Raw genomic sequence first — 24,218 nt, forward strand, 5'->3', positions numbered from 1 at the left:
TGTGTTCTCTGTCCATTGCAGTCTTCTTTCTTATACCATTTTTCACATTAAAGCAACCTGTCTACACTAGACTCTTAATAATTCATGCAATGGCCTGCTGTGTCAGACTTGGGGATGTGGATGGATAGCCCTATTTCACTGTACTGTTTCTATGAGATTTCTTTTACATTCATCATATAAAATCAGTATAGTCAACTTCTTCTCATTGATGTACTGCAACAAATGCTGAATCAGAAATGAGCAGCCTGCAGTGCAGATGAGTAAACAGGCAAATGTGTTGGCATTCTGACTCAATGTATTCAAATTCTGACACAGTGCAGCATGAGAGCTCTGCTTGGCAGTGTTTGCACCACTAATGCTAATTCCAGCCACCGTGCCCTGAAATTCTAGGACATTTCTCAAATTTGTTGATATTTTATCATAACCATGACATTTCTTCCTTCTTTTTTGTTTTAAAGATTTTATGGTGGACATTGCTTATACTAGTGTAATAAGTGTCATATTAATATTACTGAAATTATTTGTGATAGCTAACCTGAGGTATTCAATGGCAACATACTATGAACCTGACAGCTCCATCTTTTGAATACTGTTGTGAAATGTTTATTAAATAGTTTTGCAGTACTGTACACTCTGTTACCAATGTATTATTTACCCTTAATGCTATCTTTTCATCTTCGTTTTTAGTTCTATCAGTTTTCTTCTTCACTATATCCCATATTGTCTTTATTTTGTTACCTGATGTGCCTATCTTTTTCTTGTAATGCATTTGCTTTGATGTCTGTATTACTATTGTCAACATTTTGCAGTGTGTCTTGCAATGAGCTACAACATTAATAACCAAGCTGTTTATGACTGACAGATGCAGTTTCCTTTTGTCTTAACAAGGTACCTTTATTCCTTTAATAATCTGTGACTTCTTTGTAGAGTTTGGCCTAATCTGGTCTACTTTTTGGGGAAAACAACTTTCAGACAAGGTGAGAACTTCATCAGTAAAGCATTGTATTTTTCATTCATACCATGAGTACTGTATATACCGGTATCACTCCAGTTCATCTCTTCAAGTAGTTTCCTAAGATAATTTTTGTCTTACTGACCAACCTCTTGAACTCAGTAAATTTTGTATTCTGAGCAGTATGAACTTTTAACAAAAGAAACTGGTATTTCATGGTCTTAGATGCCATTGACAATTGGTTTTGTAATATAATTTTGTTTTTTTAGAAATTTTTATAAAAATATTATCACTGAGTGATTTTGAAGAGTTAGCTATCCTAGACAGGAAGTGTACTATAGGAATTAAGTTGAATTATAATTTTCCTGACTGCAATAAATTCTTACTGGAAGAATTTTAGGATAAAGACATTATCAATGGCTGTTTTGAACAGTCAACTATCATAGTTGAGAAGGAATTAAGTTGAATGATAATGTTACTGTTCGCAGAATTTTTAAGAAAATCTACCACCAGAAACCACTATTTCAAAATTTATGAATGTCTATGTTCTTAAATTTATGATACTTTCTGAAGAATGTGGCAACTCCTCATCTCCCCATTTCTTATGTAGAAAAGTAAGATGCTAACTGTAATTCTGTAACACTTTATACATCTATACTAGTGGTCATATGATGATCATAGAGGCAGATTATGTCGACTGGGTTTGATGACCCTAATTAATCAATGGAAATAAGTACTTCATTAATTTTACTTTACACTCCTTTAACATTTTGCCATTTTGTTTCAATAAAGATAGCTAGTAGTTAATATATAACTGGGTGGAAAATAAAGTTTTGGTGATTGGTGAAAATTTTGAATCTACAGCTGGTTGTTCTGATGCAGCATGCCACAATTATTTTGTTTAGTTTCTTTCTCATAGTGAATATCTGTTTCAAACTTAACCTCTCTTAAAACTTTACTTCTTACTGTCCTCCCTATAGAGATTTAATATATTTCTACATTCAACATTTATGAATATGCAGCACTCACCACTGAGTAGACAGAAAGCAGTATCTCCTAGAATGAAAAGTGCACTGGCTGGTCACAAGAAAAGAAGCTGCTTGTTGTTATTAGTTGGTACAGGTGTAGTGGAACATTAAAAGTATGGAAAAAACAGTGCTCATTATATTGAAGTGGTATGTTGTCCTAATGATCTTTGTGCTGCACAGAAATGGCTGTATGATAGCTTTTCAAATGCAAAATGTTTTTTGTATGCAAATTACGCAGGACCTCTCATTACAGATGGAGATTGTTCTCTCCAGGTAATTGCAGGAAGAGACTTTCCTGGTTGTGCTCAAACAGTGTTGACAGACAAAGTTAAAATGTCTGTTACCATTGACTCATTTTACAAACACATTATTAATATTTGTGGCACTGTCAAATACTTACCTGTAGGATTATGATTTCAACACTACTTAATTAGCTATCTAATTAAATTTTTTTGTAGTTGAAAAAAGATACATTACACATATAGCTCAATAAAATTTAAGACAAGAGTAGAATTTTGATCATAAGAAATTAGTTTTTTGTGGATCACTGCAAAACAAGCTTTACAGAGTTACAACAAGAGACATTTTCTATACAATGATATGAAAATAAATCAGTATGTGGTGTGAAAATAGTGGTAGTATGCTATTTGACATATTGTATTCATCATGTCCCAGGCAACTAGTGAATAGTCCCAAGTAATAGTATTTTTAAGTTAAGTGCAAGGCTCAGGAATGTGATCTGTGATGTGCATTCTTCAGGGGCTGATCTTGGGAAAGAAGATCTTATAACAATAGTAGTGGGTGCCAGTAACAGCTTTGACAGTAACCTTAATAATCTCAGCAGGGCAAAATTCGAAGCCCAGAAAACTCCACATTAGATACCAAGAAAAGCATGACAGTAAATAAACATCTTCAGTTACAATCTGGTTAAAGAAGACTGGAATGAAATTCAAAGTGCCAAAGGAAGTGCCTACAGTTTTGGTTTATGCATAACCAAATATTCTGAACATATTAAGGAGGCATTCCCTATTAAAAATTGAGGCATAACAAATGAAGAAAGACTACAAATAAGTAATAAAATACACAAAGAAAATTGATGTTGAATAGGACAATATAAACTGAGACAACAAGGGAAAAACAGTGGGAATGATCATAAATCCAGTAAAAATACAAAAATAAAAGCCCCTAAGAAATTAGATGGAAAAATTCTCTACAGAGAAACCCAGAAACTATAGCCAAAGCATTTAATGACTACTACATACATGTGTGCAAAAATCTAACAAAGGATATGTCAGCTCCAACAACAAGTGCTACAAATGCTTTAATAGAGAAAAGACATCTACTACAGAATTCTATAGATCTATATCCAACAAGTGAAGAAGGAGTAACGAGAACCACAAAAAAGTTGAAAAACACAAAGTCGCAGGACATATATGATATCCCAAATAAGATTATCTAACTTTCATCCAAATTCATCATTAAACTTTTGACAAGCATGATTAATGAAGCAATCACAGAAACTATATACCTATAGTTTAAAAATTTCTAGGGTACAGTTCAAAAAGGATAACACTACAGAACCTGAAAATTACAGATCTGTTAATATTATACCAGTAATATCTAAAATCTTTCAACACATTCCGCATAAAAGATAATTAAACTTCTTCATGTCATAGCCAGAAGCCAAGATGGGTTCCAAAAATATAAATCTACCAACTCAGTAACACAAGGACTTGTGAACCATTTACTGCTAACATTTGACAAGGAGGAATCCATAACTGGAGTATTCACTGATCTACCAAAAGTTCTTGACCTAGTAATTAATAACAACATTCTCCTCAAAAAAAATAAAATTCTAATGGTTGAGAGGCAATGCATTCAATCTTATAAAATCCTACTTAATGAACAGATACCAAAACATAGAATTAACAGATGATGAGAGAAATAAATACTACCCAGGTATGGGTGTGGTCCAAAATGCTGTGCCATAGGGAAGTGTCGAAGGGCCACTGCTGTTCTTGATGTATATTAATGACCTACCAGAGGAAATTAATTAAAATCAGTACTATTTGTAGATGACACAAACATCTTAATTAATGGAATGGATCTACAGGTAGCTACACATAGAGTTAAAAGTTTATGCAGACAGGAAAACTGGTTTAGAAATGTTGTTATTGTTGTGGTCTTCTTTCTGGAGAATAGTTTGATGTAGCTCTCCATGCTACCCTATACTGTGCAAGGTTCTTCATCTCCCATTACCTACTGCAACCTACATCCTTCTCAATCTGTTTAGTGTATTCATCCCTTGATCTCCCTCTGCAATTTTTACCCTCCACGCTTCACTCCAATACTACATTGGTGATCCTTTGATGCCTCAGAACATGTCCTACCAACCGATCCCTTCTTCTAGTCAAGTTCTGCCACAAGTTCCTCATCTCCCCAATTCTATTCAGTACCTCCTCATTAGTTAAGTGATCTACCCATCTAATCTTCAGCATTCTTCTGTAGCACCACATTTCGAAAGCTTCTATTCTCTTCTAGTCTAAACTATTTATCGTCCATGTTTCACTTCCATACATGGCTACACTCCATACAACTACTTTCAGAAAGGCCTTCCTGACACTTAAATCTATACTCGATGTTAACAAATTTCTCTTCTTCAGAAATGCTTTCTTTGCCATTGCCAGTCTAAATTTTATATCCTCTTTACTTTGACCATCATCAGATGTTTTGCTCCCCAAATAGCAAAACTCATCTACTACTTTAAGTGTCTCATTTCCTAATCTAATTCCCTCAGCATCACCTGATTTAATGTGATTACATTCCATTACCCTAATTTTGTTTTTGTTGATGTTCATTTTATATCCTCCTTTCAAGGCACTATCCATTCCGTTCAACTGCTCTTCCAAGTCCTTTGCTGTCTCTGACAGAATTACAATGTCATCGGCGAACCTCAAAGTTTTTATTTCTTCTCCATGGATTTTAATACCTACTCCGAACTTTTATTTTGTTTCCTTTATTGCTTGCTCAATATACAGATTGAATAACATCGGGGAGAGGCTACAACCCTGTCTCACTCCCTTCCCAACTACTGCTTCCATTTCATACCCCTCGACTCTTATAACTGCCATCTGCTTTCTGTACAAATTGTAAATAGCCTTTCGCTCTCTGTATTTTACCCCTGCCACCTTCAGAATTTGAAAGAGAGTATTCCAATGAACATTGTCAAAAGCTTTCTCTAAGTCTACAAATGCTAGAAACATAGGTTTGCCTTTCCTTAATCTTTCTTCTAAGATAAGTCGTAGGGTCAGTATTGCCTTGTGTGTTCCAACATTTTGATGGAATCCGAACTGATCTTCTCTGAGGTCGGCTTCTACCAGTTTTTCCATTTGTCTGTACAGAATTCGTGTCAGTATTTTGCAGCCGTGACTTATTAAACTGATAGTTTAGTAATTTTCACATCTGTCAACACCTGCTTTCTTTGGGATTGGGATTATTACATTCTTCTTGAAGTCTGAGGGTATTTTGCCCGTCTCCTACATCTTGCTCACCAGATGTTAGAGTTTTGTCAGGACTGGCTCTCCCACAGCCGTCAGTAGTTCCAATGGAATGTTGTCTACTCCCGGGGCCTTGTTTCGACACAGGTCTTTCAGTGCACTGTCAAACTCTTCATGCAGTATCGTATCTCCCATTTCATCTTCATCTACATCCTCTTCCATTTCCATAATATTGTCCTCAAGTACATCACCCTTGTATAGATCCTCTGTATGCTCCTTCCACCTTTGTGGTTTCCCTTCTTTGCTTAGAACCAGTTTTCCACACGAGCTCTTGACATTCATACAGGTAGTTCTCTTTTCTCCAAAGGTCTCTTTAATTTTCCTGTTGGCTGTACCCCCAGCAATATATGCCTCTACATCATTACATTTGTCCTCTAGCCATCCCTGCTTAGCCATTTTGCACTTCCTGTTGATCTCATTTTTGAGATGTTTGTATTCCTTTGTGCCTGCTTCATTTACTGCATTTTTATGTTTTCTCCTTTCATCAATCAAATTCAATATTTCTTCTGTTACCCAAGGATTTCTACTGAGCCCTCGTATTTTTACCTACTTGATCCTCTTCTGCCTTCACTATTTCATCTCTCAAAGCTACCCATTCTTCTTCTACTGTATTCCTTCCCGTTCTTGTCGATTATTCCCTAACACTCTCTCTGCAATCCTCTACAACCTCTGGTTCTGTATGTCCACACAACTGCAATAAACACTGGGTCTGTGTAGTGCAGCAGTTAACACAGCTGCCTTGTAAGCAGGAGATCCTGGGTTGAGATCCAGGTCCAACATACATTTTCACTCATCACCACTGATTCCGCATAAAATCCTGATGTAGATGACACCAATAGACCCTTACCTTTCTCCCCCTCCACCCTTAATTTTCATAAAATGTTTCACAGCTGCAGATCTCTTGTGGAGTCTATTCAACAGCTTCAGTGTGGATGTGCAATTACTTCCAACCTCCTGTGGGAACCTTAAAGTAACTAGAATGGAAGATGTGGACAGGGACTGCAGATAGGCAACGCTAGGTGGGAATGTGGGTCAGCTGGGAGGTGTGCCGAGATAGTCCACATAATTGCTATAAACATTGTGTCTAGGTGGTGCAGTGGTTGATGCAACTGCCTAGTAAGCATGAGATCTCAGGTTCAGATTTCGCTCTACACACATTTTCACTCACTGCCGCTATTCTGCAAAAAATTCTGATGCAGATGACATCAATATTCCCTTCCCTTTCCCTTTCTTTCTCTTCCTTCCACCTTCAACTTACATAACATGTATCTCAGCTGCGGAATCAACATGGCGTCTGTTTAGTTTCGGACATGTCTGAAGTAACAGACACCATGCATTCATATAATATTGTGTAAAGCAGTTAACCATATGTCATGCAGAAGACTTTTTAATGATCAATGAATTCATTACTCTCACTTCCCAACATATTTACTTATTAATGAGTTTTGCTGCTATTAATAGACTTTACCCTCTTGCCTAGGACTCAGATTGGGGTCATGTTCTCTGGTAGGAAGATATTCAGGCTCCCAGCAAAAGTAAAACAAGAAATTGAGAATTCCTACCAGTTCAAAAGAAAATAAAAAACAAACCTCTTTAAGCACTATTTTTACAAACTATCTGAACATTTAGGATATAGGAGTTGAAAGATTCTGTTTCAGCTACATGGCAACTAGCAGTATTCATTGTAAAGCTCAAGACAAGTAGTTATGTATTGTATTGTAAATAGGACTCAGTATTTATATATTCATGTGCATATTTCCTTTCAAATATAACATCATAATCATGTAAATATTAACCTGCTAACTGCATATAAACAGCAAGTTTAAAGTACAAATGAGAAGGCAGGTGCTTTCTTTCTAATTTATTCAACTAAAGTTTGATAGCATAAGTGTGAAGAACATTTAGCAGCAATATTTTTCAAATAGAACACAGGTTAAATTTCTTTGATTTCCTTGTCTTTTATTAATGTGAACCTGGACTCATTCAACTTCACTGTAGATCTTCCTTGAATGATGCAGGCAATGAACTGGCAAATGACAGAGTATCAGAATGTGCTTTGGCTTAAATATTTATTTTACCTGTCAAAAGTTAGAGGAGTTTACATGCATTTTCTTCTGTAATGACAACATGGTACTTATCAATTAGAATAAAATACTGTGCTCACAGATTTTCCTATGTGGAGATGGAGAAGAGTAAAATGACTCAAACATTAAGGTGCAACACATGATAAAACGTGCAGTGGAATACGGGAGATCAAATGGGGAGAAACAGCAGCCTTATGTGGTATATGGAAGTTTTAGCTAAAGAACTAGCAGGAAGAAACATAGTAATACAAACACATAAATACTGACAGAGAAAATTCTGAACAAAGAAACAGATAAGATGGTTGACAAAGGAGATTAAATTAGAGAAAAACAGGTCATACACAGAATCTATGTCACCAGCATGTTGTTGTTGCCCTCAGTCTGAAGACTGGTTTGATGGAACTCTCCACACTAGTCTATCCTGTGCTAGACTCTTCATAACTTTCGCAACCTGTATCCTCTTGGACTTGCTTACTGTAGTCAAGTCTTTGACTTCCTCTGCAATTTTTACCCTTTACATTTCCGTCCATTACCAAATTAACTATTGCTTGATACCACAGGATGTGTCTTTGTTCTGTTTTGACATTTTTGTGCCACAATCACATTGCTTTCACAATGCTGTGACCAGGTTTGTTTGGCCAGTATCTATCTTGACCATCAACAGATAAAAAGAGGAAACAAAGAATCATTATAGAACATTTAACATATGCAGCACATACTACAAGCAGATTCAAGGTCACCATAGGAAGAGGTTGAGGGTTTGTACATGGAATTAAATTCTCTTTTTCTCCATTCGCACATTTTTATATTTACAAAAGGAATATCTGCTTTGGCAGTATCTCATTTTTTTCAAAAGGATGCATCTTATTTTAGTCACTTTGTCCCATACAGTTTTTTTCCTAATTAATTTCAGTACTGCTTCAACAGTTATATGATCTACCCATCTAACTTACACTATTTTTCTGAAGCATTTATATTCAATGTTAATGCTCTTTCTCAGTAAAGTTTCCTTTTAGATCTGCATTTTATATCCTCTTTACTTCTGCCATCATCAATTATTCCCCTCTTCCAAAATAGCAAAACTCATCTACCGTATTTGATATCTCATTTCCTAAAATAATTTCCTCAGCATGACCTGATTTAATTTGATGAAATTCCATTACCCTTGTTTTACTTTTGTTGATGTTCATCTCATAACCTCTTTTCAAAACACTAGCCATCCCATTCAGCTGAACTCCGAAGTTCTTTCCTGTCTCTGACAGAATTATAATCTTACTGGCAAATCTTGTCATTTGTATTTCATCTTCCTATAAATGTCCAGATGTACCATTATTGTTACCCTTGTCCAGGCTCCTACTTTTTGTTTCCCCACTGGTTACACACACACACACACACACACACACACACACACACACACACAGAGAGAGAGAGAGAGAGAGAGAGAGAGAGAGAGAGAGAGAGAGAAATCATATCATACTATTTTGAGAAACATTATCTTCCAACAGTTCTATAAGTGGGGTTCTTGTAGAAATCCATCAACTTGTGATTCTTCCTGTACAAATTTATTGGGGTATCTGGTTGGCCGTGTTCTGTCTGACCACTTCTGGGATATTCTAGCAAGACAACAGTGTCCACTAAGGGTACATTTTATAAGGGGTGTTCAAAACGAAACAAACTAGATGCACAATTACAGAAACCAGTACTTGTATATTAGAAGTATTGACCCTGGCTGTTGAGACATTTGTCCCACTGTGACACAGGGTCGTGAATGACTGTCTCATAAAATTCCCGGGGCTGCGATGTTAACCAGTTCCGCACGTACAGCTGGATGTCGTCATCCGAGGTGAATCATTTGCCCTCAGAGCCTTTTTAAGGGGACCAAAAATGGCATAATCACAGGTATAACAGTGAATGCCCAACATTATTCACAAACCTCGTCCACCCTTTGCCAAGCGATCAAATCAAAATGATCAGGCAATCTCAACCATGGGGTCATCCTGCTCCACAAAAACGCAAAGCTTCATATGGCCAACACAGTTGCGGTACTCCTGCAGAAATTCAAATCGGATATTCTCAGCCACCCTCCATGTGGTCCGGACTTCTGTCCCTGTGATTACACCATTTTTTGTCCTCTTAAAAAGGCTCTACAGCTCTGAGGGGCAAAAGATTCACCTCTGTCCCTCTGATTACACCATTTTTGGTCCTCTTAAAAAGGCTCTACGGCTCCGAGGGGCAAAAGGTTCACTTCGGATGACAATGTCCAGCTGTACGGGCGGAACTGGGTAACATTGCAGCCCCGGAAATTTTATGAGACAGCCATTCACTGCCTTCTGTCACAGTAGTACAAGTGTCTCAACAGCCAGGGTCAATACTTCTAAGATGCAGGTACTGGTTTCTGTAATTATGCCTCCATCCATATGTAGCCACATTCACTGTAGCTATTAATAGTATATTATGAAGGTAAGTCAATAATTATCTGAAATTTTGCTCTACTTGTCTTTAGTTTGGATCTACACCTTTGTGTCCTCATGAGCCACTAGATGGCACCATTGTCTTTGCCTTTGGCAGGTTGCAGTATTATCACATCAGTTGGTTGGTTGGTTTGGGGAAGGAGACCAGACAGCGAGGTCATCGGTCTCATCAGATTAGGGAAGGACGGGGAAGGAAGTCAGCCGTGCCCTTTGAAAGGAACCATCCCGGCATTTGCCTAGAGTGATTTAGGGAAATCATGGAAAACCTAAATCAGGATGGCTGGACGCGGGATTGAACCATCGTCCTCCCGAATGCGAGTCCAGTGTCTAACCACTGCGCCACCTCGCTCGGTATCACATCAGTCCACTTTGCACTATTGTGATGTAAAGATGGCCACACCACTCACTGTTCACACCATAAAAGAACAACATTCTGTAATCCATTATTTTATAGTCTAAATGTGTACCAGGAGTGGAAATTCATAGCAGATTTCCAGAACAATATGAAGAGATTTTTGTCACAGCAAAGTGTTTATAAAAGGATTGAACACTGCAAAAGTGGTTGAATGAGCATGATGGATGAGGAAAGAATGGTGCGTTCAGCTACAGCCACAAGTAATGCCAATATAGAACAAGTCTGTGCCACAGTTCTAAATAACAGGTAAGTGCCTGTTGATGATGTGCAAACCACATGCAGATCAGTCACAGTTCTGCATATGAAATCATGTTGGAAGGTTTTCTTTTCTTGCATGACAATACACATCCACATCCCCTGTCCATGCCATTCACACTCCTCAGATGCTGCGTTTTGGGGTGTCGCCACTATGTTGAAAAATGATATCAATAAAAATTGTGTAATCTAGTTATAATAAAGTCTAAAAATTGATTACAGATACTTATTGACTTAGCCTTACAAACACAGTACAAAGTCCCATTCATTATTCACTTTCTGGTAATGATTCTGCTATCTGTTACACCATCCAGTCAAGCTACCATGATTTTCCAGCTTTAGCTGTTGAATTATGGCCTGGAATTTCTAAAATCATTGGGAAAAGTGGTAGCAAAATGACTACTCAAGTTACTGTATATAATCTATGATACTGGCAATGTACCATCATAATTTAGGAAAAATTTCAGTCACACAATTCTAAAGATAGCAAGGGCAGATAAGTGCAGCAGCTACCAAATGATAAGCTTAACAGCTCATGCATCCAAGCTGCTGACAAGAATAAAGTACCAATGAATGGAAAATAAAATTGAGGATCTGTTAGATGACAATCAGTTTGGCTTTAGGAAAGGTAAAGGGACCAGAGAGACAGCTCTGATGTTGCACTTGATAACGGAAGTGAGACTGAAGATAACTCAAGATGCACTCATATGATTTGTTGACCTAGAAAAAGCTTTCAGCAACATAAAATGGCACAAGAAATTCAGAAAAAATGGGCATAAGCTACAGGGAAAGACAGGTAATATAAAAATGTACAAGAACCAAGAGGGAACAATAAGACTGGAAGACGGAGAACGAAGTGCTTGGATTAAGAAGGGTGTGCAACAGGGATGCAATCTTTCAACCCTTCTATTAATCTACACGTCAAGCCTTCAGATTCCTTGCCACCTGGGTCACTAATATACACTGATAGATACTTCACATCTGTCCCCTTACTAGACAGTTTCCTAACTCATAGGCCAATCTTAGCAACTGGGACTATCTTGGCTAATTGTCTTCCAAAATCTGTAAATTTCAAGAGAGATTTAGATTTGAAAATAGAGGGCAGAGGTTCTTTTGATCAGGTTGTAAGGAGTGATGAAAAAATACCTGCAATGGAATGATTTGACAATAAACCTATTTACGTTGCATCTTCTGGATTTGGAGTTCATCCCACTGCCCAAATTCAATGTTGGTCAAAGAAAGATAAGGTTTATGTCCAAATTCCAAGGCCAAATGGTTTATGTCCAAATTCCAAGGCCAAATGCAGTTACCAAATATAACAAATATATGGGTGGCGTGGATCTCCTGGATGGGTAGTGAGAAAATACCCAATGAGAAGCAGAACTAACAAACGGACAGAAAGTGTGAGCCACCACTTCATAGATTTTGCTGTTGCTGCAGCTTAGCTAGAATACAGGCAAGCAATGCAAAGTAATAAATTTATGAGGAAAGACATCATGCAATACAAGCTTGATGTTGCACAAAATCTTATTTTCTATGGTGTGCCAGAAAATGAGCAAAGATCAGACTCGAGCAATGATGAAGATGAGGGTGGTGATGATGAAGGTCCACCAGCAAAACGGGCAAGAGCACCAAAAGCTTTACCATCTTTGCCATTCAGGGTATCAAGTGCTAAACACATGCCTCAGATGATGAACAACATACAGAAAAATAGATAAAAATGCAGGTTAGAGGCCTGTAGAGGTCTAATGTTTGTAGAATGTTTTGCTCTTTTTCACAAGACGTGAATTTGAACTTATGTTATGTTTCTCACACAAAAACAGAATTATTTTATATGTTAAGAATAATTTTGTTGTGACACTCACATGTATTACTTTGTATTAACATAGACCGCAGGTATCACATATGATACCATCTGAAAAATATATGTAAAAATGTAAATAAAATTTTTCGCTGTATTTTTGACTTATTTGTGTCCTTATCGCTTGTGAATATCAGTTTCAGTAAAATCAGACTTCGGACCAACCTTCAGGACTCTAGAGGCTAATAAATGTTTTAAAGAAGTCAGCTGCTTATATTATGTAGGTGTCCTCTTAACAAGTGATAATAATAATTGAGACAATGTATTGGAGAAATGATACAAGCATGAAACAGTCAATTAGGCAAAGTCACAGATATTCATGAATTTTCTACTTGCATGATCAACCAAGTTAAGAGTACAGTAGTCCCTTGTGTGACCAGTTTTACCTATGGGTCAGAAATGCGGATGATGACAGAAGCAGATATGAACAACCTAAGGACATTTGAAAGGAAAATCCTGTGAAATATTTATGGGCAAATGTGAGGCAAAGGGTTGGAAATACAGTACATTATATAGGGGACAGATATAGTGAAATTTGTTAAATCTCAAACAATATGCTGGTTCGGACATATAGAGAGGATGACAGATAACAGGATGATCAAATGAATAATGAAAGACAGATTACATCCCACCATGAGCTACATGGCTGGAGAATGTGTTGGCTGCCCTTATCAAGATGGAGATCTGAGGATGGAAGAGAAAAGCAGAGATGTATGAAGATAGGGTTGAAGTGCCAAAGAAGAAGAAGAAGAAGAAGAAGAAGAAGAAGAAGAAGAAGAAGAATAGGCAAGATATACGAGACAAGTGAAATACTTTCAAGCTTCAAGAGGAATGCAATAATCCCAATCCAAAGAAGGCAAATGCTGACAGTTGAACCACCAATTTAATAAATCATGCTTACAAAATAATAGCACAAATTATTTACAACAGAATGGGACGACTGGGAGACGACGATTGGGTGGGGGGAGATTGATTTGGGGGGAGGCGATACCATCTCTACAATGTATCTTACAAGAAACATTTCTATCACTGAAACTTCCTGGAACAAGTATTCTACTGACTGAGCTGTCCAAAAACAACAGGCTTCACAGCTTTACTTCTGCCAGGATCTCATCTCCGACCTTCCAAACTTCACAGAAGTTCTCTTGCCTATCTTGTGGGACAGGCACTCCTGGACGTAAAAGCTCTGTCGATTGACCACTTACTTGTGAAAGGCAATGGTCTCAAGTTTGTGTCCCAGTCCAGCACATAACTTTGCTGTGTTAAGAAATTTAAAACCATCCCACACTCCACTTCAGGCTGAAAATTCATTCTGGCAACAATCCTCGTGGCTGTAGCTAAGCCATGTCTCCACAATATCCTTTCTTCCAGGAGTGCTCATTCCACAGGGTATGAGGAGAACTTCTGTGAAGTTTGGAATGTAGGAGATGAGGTACAGGTGGAACTAAAGCTGTGAGTGTGGGTCGTGCTTGGATAGCTCAGTTGGTACAGCACTTGTCTATATCTACATAGATACTCTGCAAACCCCAGTAATGTGTGTTGCAGAGGGGACCCATACCACTACTTCTCATTTCGTTTCCTGTTCCACTTCCAAATAGAGTGAGGGAAAAACAACTTTCTATATGTCCCTGAACAAGACCTAATTTGTGGTCCTTACATACAATGTATCTTGGCAGCAGTAGAATCATTCAGCAGTCAGCTTCAAATGCCGGTTCTCTAAATTTTCATAATAGTATTTCTCAAAAAGAATGTCATCTTTCCTCCAGGGATTCCCATTTGACTTCCTGAAGCAGATCCGAAACACTTATATGTTGTTCGAACCTACTGGTAATAAATCTAGCAGCCCGCCTCTGAATTGCTCCGATGTCTTCCTTAAGTCCAACTTGGTATGAATCCCAAACAATTGAGCAGGATTCAGGAATAGGTCACAACAGCATCCTATATGGTGTTTCCTTTACAGGTGACTCATTCTTTCCTAAAATTCTTCCAACAAATCGAAGTCAACCATTCACCTTCCCTACCACGCTTCTCACATGCTAGTTTCACCTCATATCACTTTGCAATGTTACACCCAGATATTTAAATAACTTGACTGTGTTAAGCAGGACACTACTAATACTGTATCCAAACATTACAGGTTTCATCTTCCCATTTATCCGCAGTAACTTACGTTTTTCCACATTTAGGACTCGACCATTCATCACACCAACTGGAAATTTTGTCTAAGTGGTCTTGTACCTCCCTATAGACACTCAACTTCGACACCTATTATTTATGAAGTCTTCGAGACATTCACAGATATGTCAACTTATTCCACATGCCTATACCTTCATTAACAGTGTACAATGGGGCACTGTGGCAAATGCTTTCCAGAAATGTAGAAATAAGCAATCTGCCTGTTGCCCTTCATCCATAGTTCTCAGTATATCGTGCAAGAAAAGGTCAAGCTAAGTTTCGCACGAGCGACGCTTTCTAAAAACATGCTGATTTGTGGGCATGAGCTTTTCTGATTTGTGGGCATAAGCTTTTCAGTCTCAATAAAGTTTATTATATTCAATCTGGGAATAAGTTCAAGGATTCTACAGCAAATAGAAGTTACAGACATTGGTCTGTAATTTTGCATGTCTATTCTTTTACCCCTCTTATATGCCGGAGACACCTGTGCCTTTTTCCAGTTGCTTGTGGCTTTGTGCAGGGTGAGAGATTCACGACAAACGCAAGCTAGGTAAGGAGCCAGTGCCATACAGTACTCTTTGTAAGATCGAACTGAGACTCCACCCAGACATGGTGATTTGTTTACTTCCAAATCTTTCAGTTGTTTCTCTAAGCTAGGGATGCTTATTACTATGTCGTCCAAACGGGAGTCTGCCCGATGGTCAAATGATGGTATATTCCTTCACATGATTCTCCTGTATGAACGATTTCTTGAATGTGAGATTCATCTATATCTACATAAAAGTTCCGCAAGCCACCATATGGTGTCTCCAAAAGCAGACACCCCACATTTGATTTCAGGCCCAGCACAGTTTTACTGTATCAGGAAGCTTCAAATCAGTGCACACACCATGCAGAGCAAAAATTCATTCTGGAAAAACGTCTACCATTCTTCGCACACCATATGAAATTCTCATACATTTCTACCTATGCAGTACCATACATGTTGTTTACCAAGTAACATGTGTTCACTGCAAAATGTTTTATATGAGAATGGCCACCACTGAACTGGTTGAGTACATGAATGACAATATTATGAAAAGGATAGTCCTACTCACCATATAGCGTGTGTAGCAGAGGTGCTGAGTTGCATATAGGCACAACAAAAAGTGTGTCAAACACACACACACACACACACACACACACACACACAGTGTCTCCGGCTGCTGGCAGACTCAGTCTGGTCTCAGCAGCCATAGACTGTTGTTGTTGTTTGTGTGTGTGTATTTCTGATGGAGGCCTTGTTGACCGAACGCTTAATTGCTGACAGTCGCTGGCCACTGCGGCTGAGCGGTTCTAGGTGCTTCAGTCCGGAACTGTGCTACTGCTAACGTCGCAGGTTCGAATACGGCCTCAGGCATGGATGTGTGTGATGTCCTTAGGTTAGTTAGGTTTAAGTAGTTCTACGTCTAGGGGACAGATGACTTCAGATGTTACAAAAAGTCCCATAGTGCTCAGAGCCATTTTGAACCATTTTGCTGACAGTCTTTTTTTTGTGACTATCTGTGACTCAGCATATGGTGACATATATGACCCTATATGGTGAGTAACAACTATCCTTTTCATAATATTGTCATTATTTTATCCCAGATTTTCCACTGTTTCAGTACATGAATGGGCATAGAAGAACTCTCTACTTTAGGGCACCAGTATCCAGCTGCTGGTGCATGCCCTACAGGATGACTGAAGGGACATGAGTGTCACTGAAAGAGTTTCAAAGGAACATGATGGATTCTCTGGAATGCATACTGAAACTTACACACAAAATGAATGCAATAATTCATCCAGTCATGATACCCAAGACCAGAATGGGAAAGTGAAGTCTGTGGACCACTTTATGAGAGAAAAAAATCAATATTAGTACAAGCCTGTGTAGGAAGAAACTGACTGTGAATTCCTAAACCAAACAACTGGAGGGAAAAAAGACACAGTTCATGGTTTGCATCTAAAAACAGCACAATACTGGTAATAAAGCATGCACAAACAAACAAGAGAAAAATGACGGCCCCCAATTGAAAGAAGCAAACAAGAATAGACATACATTTAACAAAAACAAGCAAAAAGGAACAGACAGCAATACACCTGGCAGCTAAATTTCAAACCTACGGTACAGCAAAAAGACATTAATGAACAGAAGGGTAAAAAGGGATTGTAGTAGAGTGAAAGTGATCTATGACTGCAGTGATTTGAATAATATCAGAAATATAAATAACTTTCTAGGATGAATGTCAAAGGCTACGAAGGTAATAAACCTTTCACATTGTGCTGTGTGCTAAAAGCATCACTTGAATGGGAAAGCATTTACAGACAATAAACAACTAACATAAATCTCTTACTATAAAGCAAACATACAATCTCTGCATTAGGAAGAAAATATTAGAACATTTTTGCAATGCTGAAAATGTTGATGATGTATGTATTGTCATAACTATGGCTGACAGACAGTCAGGTAGAATATTTCATTTCTCAAGGCTATTCTGTTGCAGACATTATGTGCAGAAATGAAAGCAAGAATGGAGATGGACGTGTACACACGTATGTGTTAGTTGCATTGCATTTGCATGAGTGTGCGTGCATGTGATATATTGTTGACGAAGGTCTTACTGGACAAAAGCTTTATTTGTGGAGTCTTTTTGTTGTGCCTGTCTGTGACTAAGCATCTCCGCTATATAGTGAGTACCAAATTTCCTTTCCATAATATTGTTAGAGATACAGTAATATTTTCTAAGTTGGATGACGGCTGTTAGCTTTTACTGCACAGAAATGGATGGAGAATTTAGTTGTACAAGACTGAATGCAAAGAATACCATAATTGGTGGGTTACATAGATCTCCAGGTTGAGACTTACACAGATTTTTTAGGAAAGATTTGAACTATTTATGAGGAACATATTAAAATCTAAAACAAAATTTCAGTATTGAAATGGCTAATGTTAATGAAAATGTTAAAAGAACATTTTGCAATATCTTAAGATCACTGAATTTCCGCTGTACAAGCTTCAGCCCCACGAAAAACAACACTTTCTTGGATAATAACATAGTTAATTTTCCAAGAGGTATGTATGATGTCAGACTTGCGGGTGGACCTCTGTCAGATCATGAACCACTTTTTTAACATTCTACTGTGAACAATGTTATAAGTTAGACACAACAATCAACAGCAAGTAAGGGTTACATTGCTAAGAGAGCAGAAAGATGAATATATTAATTTCTTTATTGACAGATTATATTATATATACCTGTAGGGTTAGCCGAGAGCGCTAATGCGCTGCTTCCTGGACTCGGGTAGGCACGCTGGCCCCTGGATCGAGTCTGCCTGGCAGATTAATGACGAGGGCCTGTGTGCTGGCCAGCCTGGATGTGGTTTTTAGGCAGTTTTCCACATCCCACTAGGTGAAAACCAGACTGGTCCCCATGTCTTGACACAGTTACATGCTTCGCAGACATTGGAAACACGTTCACACTATTTCATCGTTTACACTAGACCCAGACATTTGGGGTACACTCATTCTTTCCCGGGGGGTACGGGGTGGTGGCAGGAAGGGCATCCGGGCACCCCTTAAAATCAACCATGCCAAATCCGATTTAACAATGCCGACCCTGTGCAAAGATGCAGGACAAAGGCGCTAGCAAAAGGAGAAGGAGAAGAAGAAGAAGAAGAAGAAGAAGAAGGAGGAGGAGGAGGAGGTTAGGTTATATAAGCTCAGACTCGATACTCAATACTCAAACTGCGAAGGGCATTTTCGAAACAACACATTTATTTTGTCAACTTCATTCTTTCATTTTTAACACCTGTTTAGGATCCGGAGTTTTCTCTTAAATCTCACACCAGCTAAAGTGGTAACAATCTTTGAAAAGGGAGTTAAGCTTCTGGCCTCAAATTACAGACCAATTTCTGTTGTCCCAGGTTTCTTCAAAAGTTTTTGAGTCTCTAATGTACAATCAGCTAAATAATTATTTTGAAGAGCATGAGCTCCTCTCAAACAAGCATTCTGCGATTCAAACACGCAAAAAATTCTACTACTACTGCTGTATCTTCTGGTTTGTGATCTCAGCAAATCTTGCATTTCCTTCAATATCCCACTTGATAAACTGGAATTTTATGGCAAGCACAATTCATTTTTAGATGTCTCACTTAAAAATAAATACTCTTTGTTGAAGGAAATTCATACTGGAGTGCTGCAGACTCATCAGTGCAATTAATAACTAACCTTGCCATGCAGGAGCTAATTCAATCATGTGCTACACAGATAACAAACACTGCTCAGTACATACCATGACACTACTGAATTGAATCAGGCTACATAAGAAAAATTAGAACTAGCAATGAACTGGTGTTCTTCCACTGAACTCATTTGTAATCTTGATAAAACACAGGAACTAATTTTGGGTTAACTAGAGCACTAATTTACATCAAAAGTAATGCAGATGAGTTTAACACCAGGGAAAACGTACACCTTCACAGCACTAGACACAAACTGGACTACTGAGACATAGGCTGATAAAGAGTGCTAATCACATAAAATAACATGCTTCAAACTTTTTAATAAACTTTCAATATCTGCTCAGTGCTGGTCATGTAACATTTTCAAATTTAAGATTTATGACTGGTTACTGAAACACCCATTTGACAAGAAAGCAGAACTATTTGAAATAAATATTATTGACATTAGTTTTTAAGAATATTTTAAAAGAAGTGGAATTAAACTGTAATGACTTCTCTGTATAAAATTTTATTAATTGTATATTTAATGTCTAACCCCATTCTACTGTAAGTGCTGTCAGTAGTGAATAAAGAATTAAACTGATACATAACACAGATTATTTGGATGGATTCTTTTGCCTGATACTAGTTTCTCTGAATGTTGATGTGCCCTTCAGATAGCCTTGTACCCTGACAGCCTGGTACCCTGTACCTTCACCTCAGCATACAAAGGAGGCATTGGGTCACAGATTTTTGGACATAGTCCTTCTTTGGCAGTAGAAAAAAAGACAGTGGCCACACGTTGAGTTGTGCTTTTTTTTGTGTGTGTGTGTGTGTGTGTGTGTGTGTGTGTGTGTGTGTGTGTGTGTGTGTGTGTGTGCGCGCGCGCGCGTGCACGCGTGCGCTTGCGAGCGTGTGGGTGTTTGTGTGTTTTCTACTGCAGAAAGAGGACTTTGTCCAAACCTTGAAAATTTTAGCAGTCTTTCTCACTTCCTGTATGTGACTCAATGAAAGGTGATTAGCAATCTACCCTTTCCACATTGTTGTTATTCCATACCAGAATTTCCATGGCCACATTATAATTTATTTTTTATTTGTTTACTCAGTTATATTCTGGATTGATTTACAGCTTGTTTTCTTCTGCTCTCTTCTCCCTCCCCTTCTCTTTGTTTTGTCCCTCACCTTATTTTCTTCCTAGTTCTTCACTGGACCATTCTCTCTTCTTAGTTAATCTTCAGTTTTCACACTCTTCTACTATCTTTCTGTAATGAAGCTTACACTGGTGTGCACTGTCTTCTACCTCAAACTATCTCTGATGGCTCCCCCTTTCACTCTCCAGGGAAGGTACTAATAGTCCTGGAAACCATGATAGTTTCTTAGACTCTTATGTGTGCCTGGCAGTAGTACTACATTTTTGCCTTCTGACGATTCATCTTCATAATTCAGTAGTTCTCTCAAGTGAATTTTCCTTCTGATACAAGTGCAGAGCTGTGTCAGACTGGAAAAGCAAATTTGTATCATCTGCAAAAAAACATGGGCAAAGTATTTGGGAAACTAAATGGAAGGTCAACGTAAATAATAATAATAATAATAACAGAAAAAAGAAAAGTTCCAGCACTGACCCTTGTGGAACTCCACAGCTTGTCAGAATAATTTTTTTTTCAGGTCCTTCAGTTGTGATTTCTACTATTTGCTTTTGTTTGAAGATGTATATATGAAATAACCGAATTCTGTATCTCCTGTACTGTATGATTCTAGGTTCTGAAGCAACTCATGAATATTTATTGACATTAAAAGCCTTATTTAAGTCAATAAAAGGTCCAGAAGAAAATTCTTTTGATTGAAGGATTAAAGAAATTGGTCCGTGAAACTGAAATCTGCATCATTATCAGTTCTGTTTTAACTAAATTAAAATTGGTGTTTGGTCAATTATTACAAATTATTAAGAAATTCTGTAATTTGCCTTTTAGACGATTATCAATCATCTCAGATACAGCTGGGAGTACAGATATAGGATAACAATTGTTTACATCATGACTGTGCCTCTTCTTGAAGACTGGAATTATCTTTTATGTCTTTAACAATATTATGAAAAGAAAGTTGATACTCACCATATATTGGATATGCTGAGTCGCAGATAGAGACTCCCACAATTAAAGTTTTCGGCCAGTAAGGCCTTCGTCAACAATAGACGACACACAACACACACACACACAAATGCAACTCGCACACACAACTGCAGTCTCAGGCAACTGAAACCACACTTTTATGTCTTTAATACACATGGAAAAGTCCTCTGGTATTGAATTGTTTATCATTTTAAACAGGGTATAAAAATTTTAATTTTTACAGAAATATTACTTAATAAATAATCTGGGGTACATGAGTAAGATGATTTTGTAGCTCTTGTGATTTTTAACAACTTCTTGTTACTGAAGCTCTGAAATACTTGTACTTTGTGTCTGACTTTTTTAGTGTAAGACATTACTAAAATACAAAACTAAATACTTTCCAGACTGGACCCATATGTGTCTATTTCACCAGATGTTCCAGATTCAGAGAGATCATAATCAAGCTAGTGCAAAAAATGGTGACTGTTCTGCTATATCATTTGAGAACTCTAGTGCGATCTAAGCACTGACACACTGATGAGAAAATTTATTCTAATTTATTCCCCTTATGCTTCATAGACTCTTTTCATTGTTGTGCAAAACATTGTGTGATGTAGTAGAAATCAATAAGTACATTATTATGTTTGATAATGTGTCTCAAGCTGTGCAAATAGCTCCTGAACAAGGTTGACATTGTTTGGTCAGGCATGCCGCTACTGATGCTGAAAATTATGAATGAACTATGCAAGTACTTCTTAAGTACGAAATTGTACGAGTATAAACATGTACAGCGACTCCTACTTCTGAATGTAAAGCGAACTATAGTTTTGCACACTTCGCATCTGAAATTATGCACTGCCTACCATTTTTGTGTTGACACCTGTTTGATAGACATGTACTGCAAATGTGACAATGTATTTTTCTCAAATGAGGATTAAATGTCAAGCTTTAAGCAAGAAAATGTTCCTTCTGAGTACCACATATAGTCTATTTTTATGACAGAGACATATATAAACTAACACGAATAGTATAGCAAACACTTAACAGTTTCTTGCAGAATAAATATACTAGTTGTGTCTTTACTATTTTAATTTAATAAGTTAGTCATAATCTTTTGGTACCATTTGCAGCAACAAAAGCATGAAGTTTGTTATAAAATTGTAAGTTTATGTAAACTAAGGAATTATTATGGTTATGTGTAAGTCACCTAAAAATTGCAGTCTTTTGTTCAATGAACAGTTTCCTGGCTGAGACATTGTTACAGTCAATCACAAAAGGTCTATAAACACAAATAATCCTAAGTCATGCACAGACTGGTCAAATTTTTTTGCAAAACTACAACATGGCGGATGACAAATTTTTTGCAAACTGCAATATGGTGGTTGATACAGATGGCAAAAATCTGAAAGTGTATGGGAGGTTCCTGCTCCAAGGTCAAAGTCCTTTCTCCAGCTAGAATAGGGATCACTGACAGGTACTTTACAGAAAAGTTACTGAACAAAGATGTTGTCTCTATAGAAGATAGTTTCCTTTTTTTGGAGAGAAATTCTTTCTTTAATTACATGCCTACAAACACACCCTCCAACACTTCATTTTTCATTATCCTTAAAATGCTTAAAAAACTTGACAGAACTCCATCTTGTAAGACAATGTTGTCATTGGTAGAAATTCAATGAATATGAAAGTTAAGAACAGACCCAACATGTAATACATTGCAATAAAATAAAGTGTTACCTGAAAAAGATGAAATGGATATTTTTACTTTGTTGGCAGCAACAACATTTCCCTGCCTTTGTAGGTTTGCAGAAACATTTCGCATTAGCAAGTTTATTGAAACAACTCAAATGAAACTTCACTAAATTTTCACACAGAATCTATTCGTATGTTCTTACACATAACATTTTTTATTTAAATCTTAGTCTTCTGAAACTGGAAAGTAGACAAAAATTTTGTTTCATGGTTTATCGGTACTTAAGATTTTTCCACTTATATTAATTCTGTTATTTACAGCAGTAGATCAAAGATACTTAACTATGTGGTATACAGTTGTTTACTCTATGCACAGAATTATAACATGTGTACTTCCTGGCAATGGGTGTAATAGTCTGAAAACCATTTTTAGTATAAAAGTGAAACAAAGTGAAAAACCTTTTGAGGAAAGCAGACCACTGCAAATTAAAATCGAAATGCAATATTGTTTATATACACATGTTATTCACTGGTAACACAGCATCAAATATTCAGGAATTGGATTTCAGTTTGTGGGCTTGTACACTTTCATCAAGTATTCCAGTTCTTCTAATTTGTATCTCATTTTCTCTCAATTCTTATCCATTTCTTGGTGAGTTCTATTTATTCTGTTCAGATTACAAAGGAGAAAGCATTCTTTTCAAATGTAGCCTGTTACCAGTCCTTGGATGCTGATTATCTTACTATGCTCATTTTATGCGTCATATGCACTTCGTGACCTTTCATTAGTACATGAAATATGAACATCCTGCTTTCGAAATTGGCTACTTTATACAATACACTAAATTATTTAGAACCATTTACTTAATAACAAGAACAACCTTCATTTGCAACACAAACAACTGTAAGACACTGATCTTAGTCAGTAGGGCCCTGAACTGTTACCAAACAATGTTGAGAGCAGCTGGCATATGGCACATTTCACACGAACTATCCAGATGACAACATTGTAACCAAACAGACTACATGCAACAGAAACATCTAAAAACATTAATTTAGTGTTCTACAACCTATATGGATTTTGCATGAAGTGCAAAGTGCAAAAATGGATATCTTTCAGGAAAACGTGGAATATTTATGACACATTGTTAGCAGGGCGGGCACTGTGTGCCACTTAGCCATTATTGACACCATGGCGCTCCCAAGAAATTTCACAGATGATCAGATATCTTTCAGAAAAGTAAATTACTATGCGAAATTAATTCCACAGGTAGCTAAAATAATGTAACCCTTTAGTCACCTTAGATACAAAGGCATTCATTTGAGTGGTCTCCTAAGTGTGAAAAGAACTTTTCAGACCCTGAAAGAGGAACTGCAA

The 24,218-nt window shown here is 37.4% G+C and overlaps 1 protein-coding gene across 1 annotated transcript in view; it reads right to left on the bottom strand.

The window, feature by feature from the left end:
* Window positions 1-2,047, bottom strand: part of LOC126094599 (alpha-N-acetylgalactosaminidase-like) — a 77,365-nt gene extending 75,318 nt beyond the window's left edge. The window contains exon 1 of the mRNA XM_049909071.1: window positions 1,982-2,047. The gene's annotated coding sequence lies outside the window, so the exon portion shown is untranslated. The remainder of the gene's footprint in view (window positions 1-1,981) is intronic.
* Between the last annotated feature and the right edge of the window lie 22,171 nt (window positions 2,048-24,218).

This window comes from Schistocerca cancellata, chromosome 8, assembly GCF_023864275.1.
Source record: "Schistocerca cancellata isolate TAMUIC-IGC-003103 chromosome 8, iqSchCanc2.1, whole genome shotgun sequence".
Classification (NCBI taxonomy): Eukaryota; Metazoa; Arthropoda; class Insecta; order Orthoptera; family Acrididae; genus Schistocerca; species Schistocerca cancellata.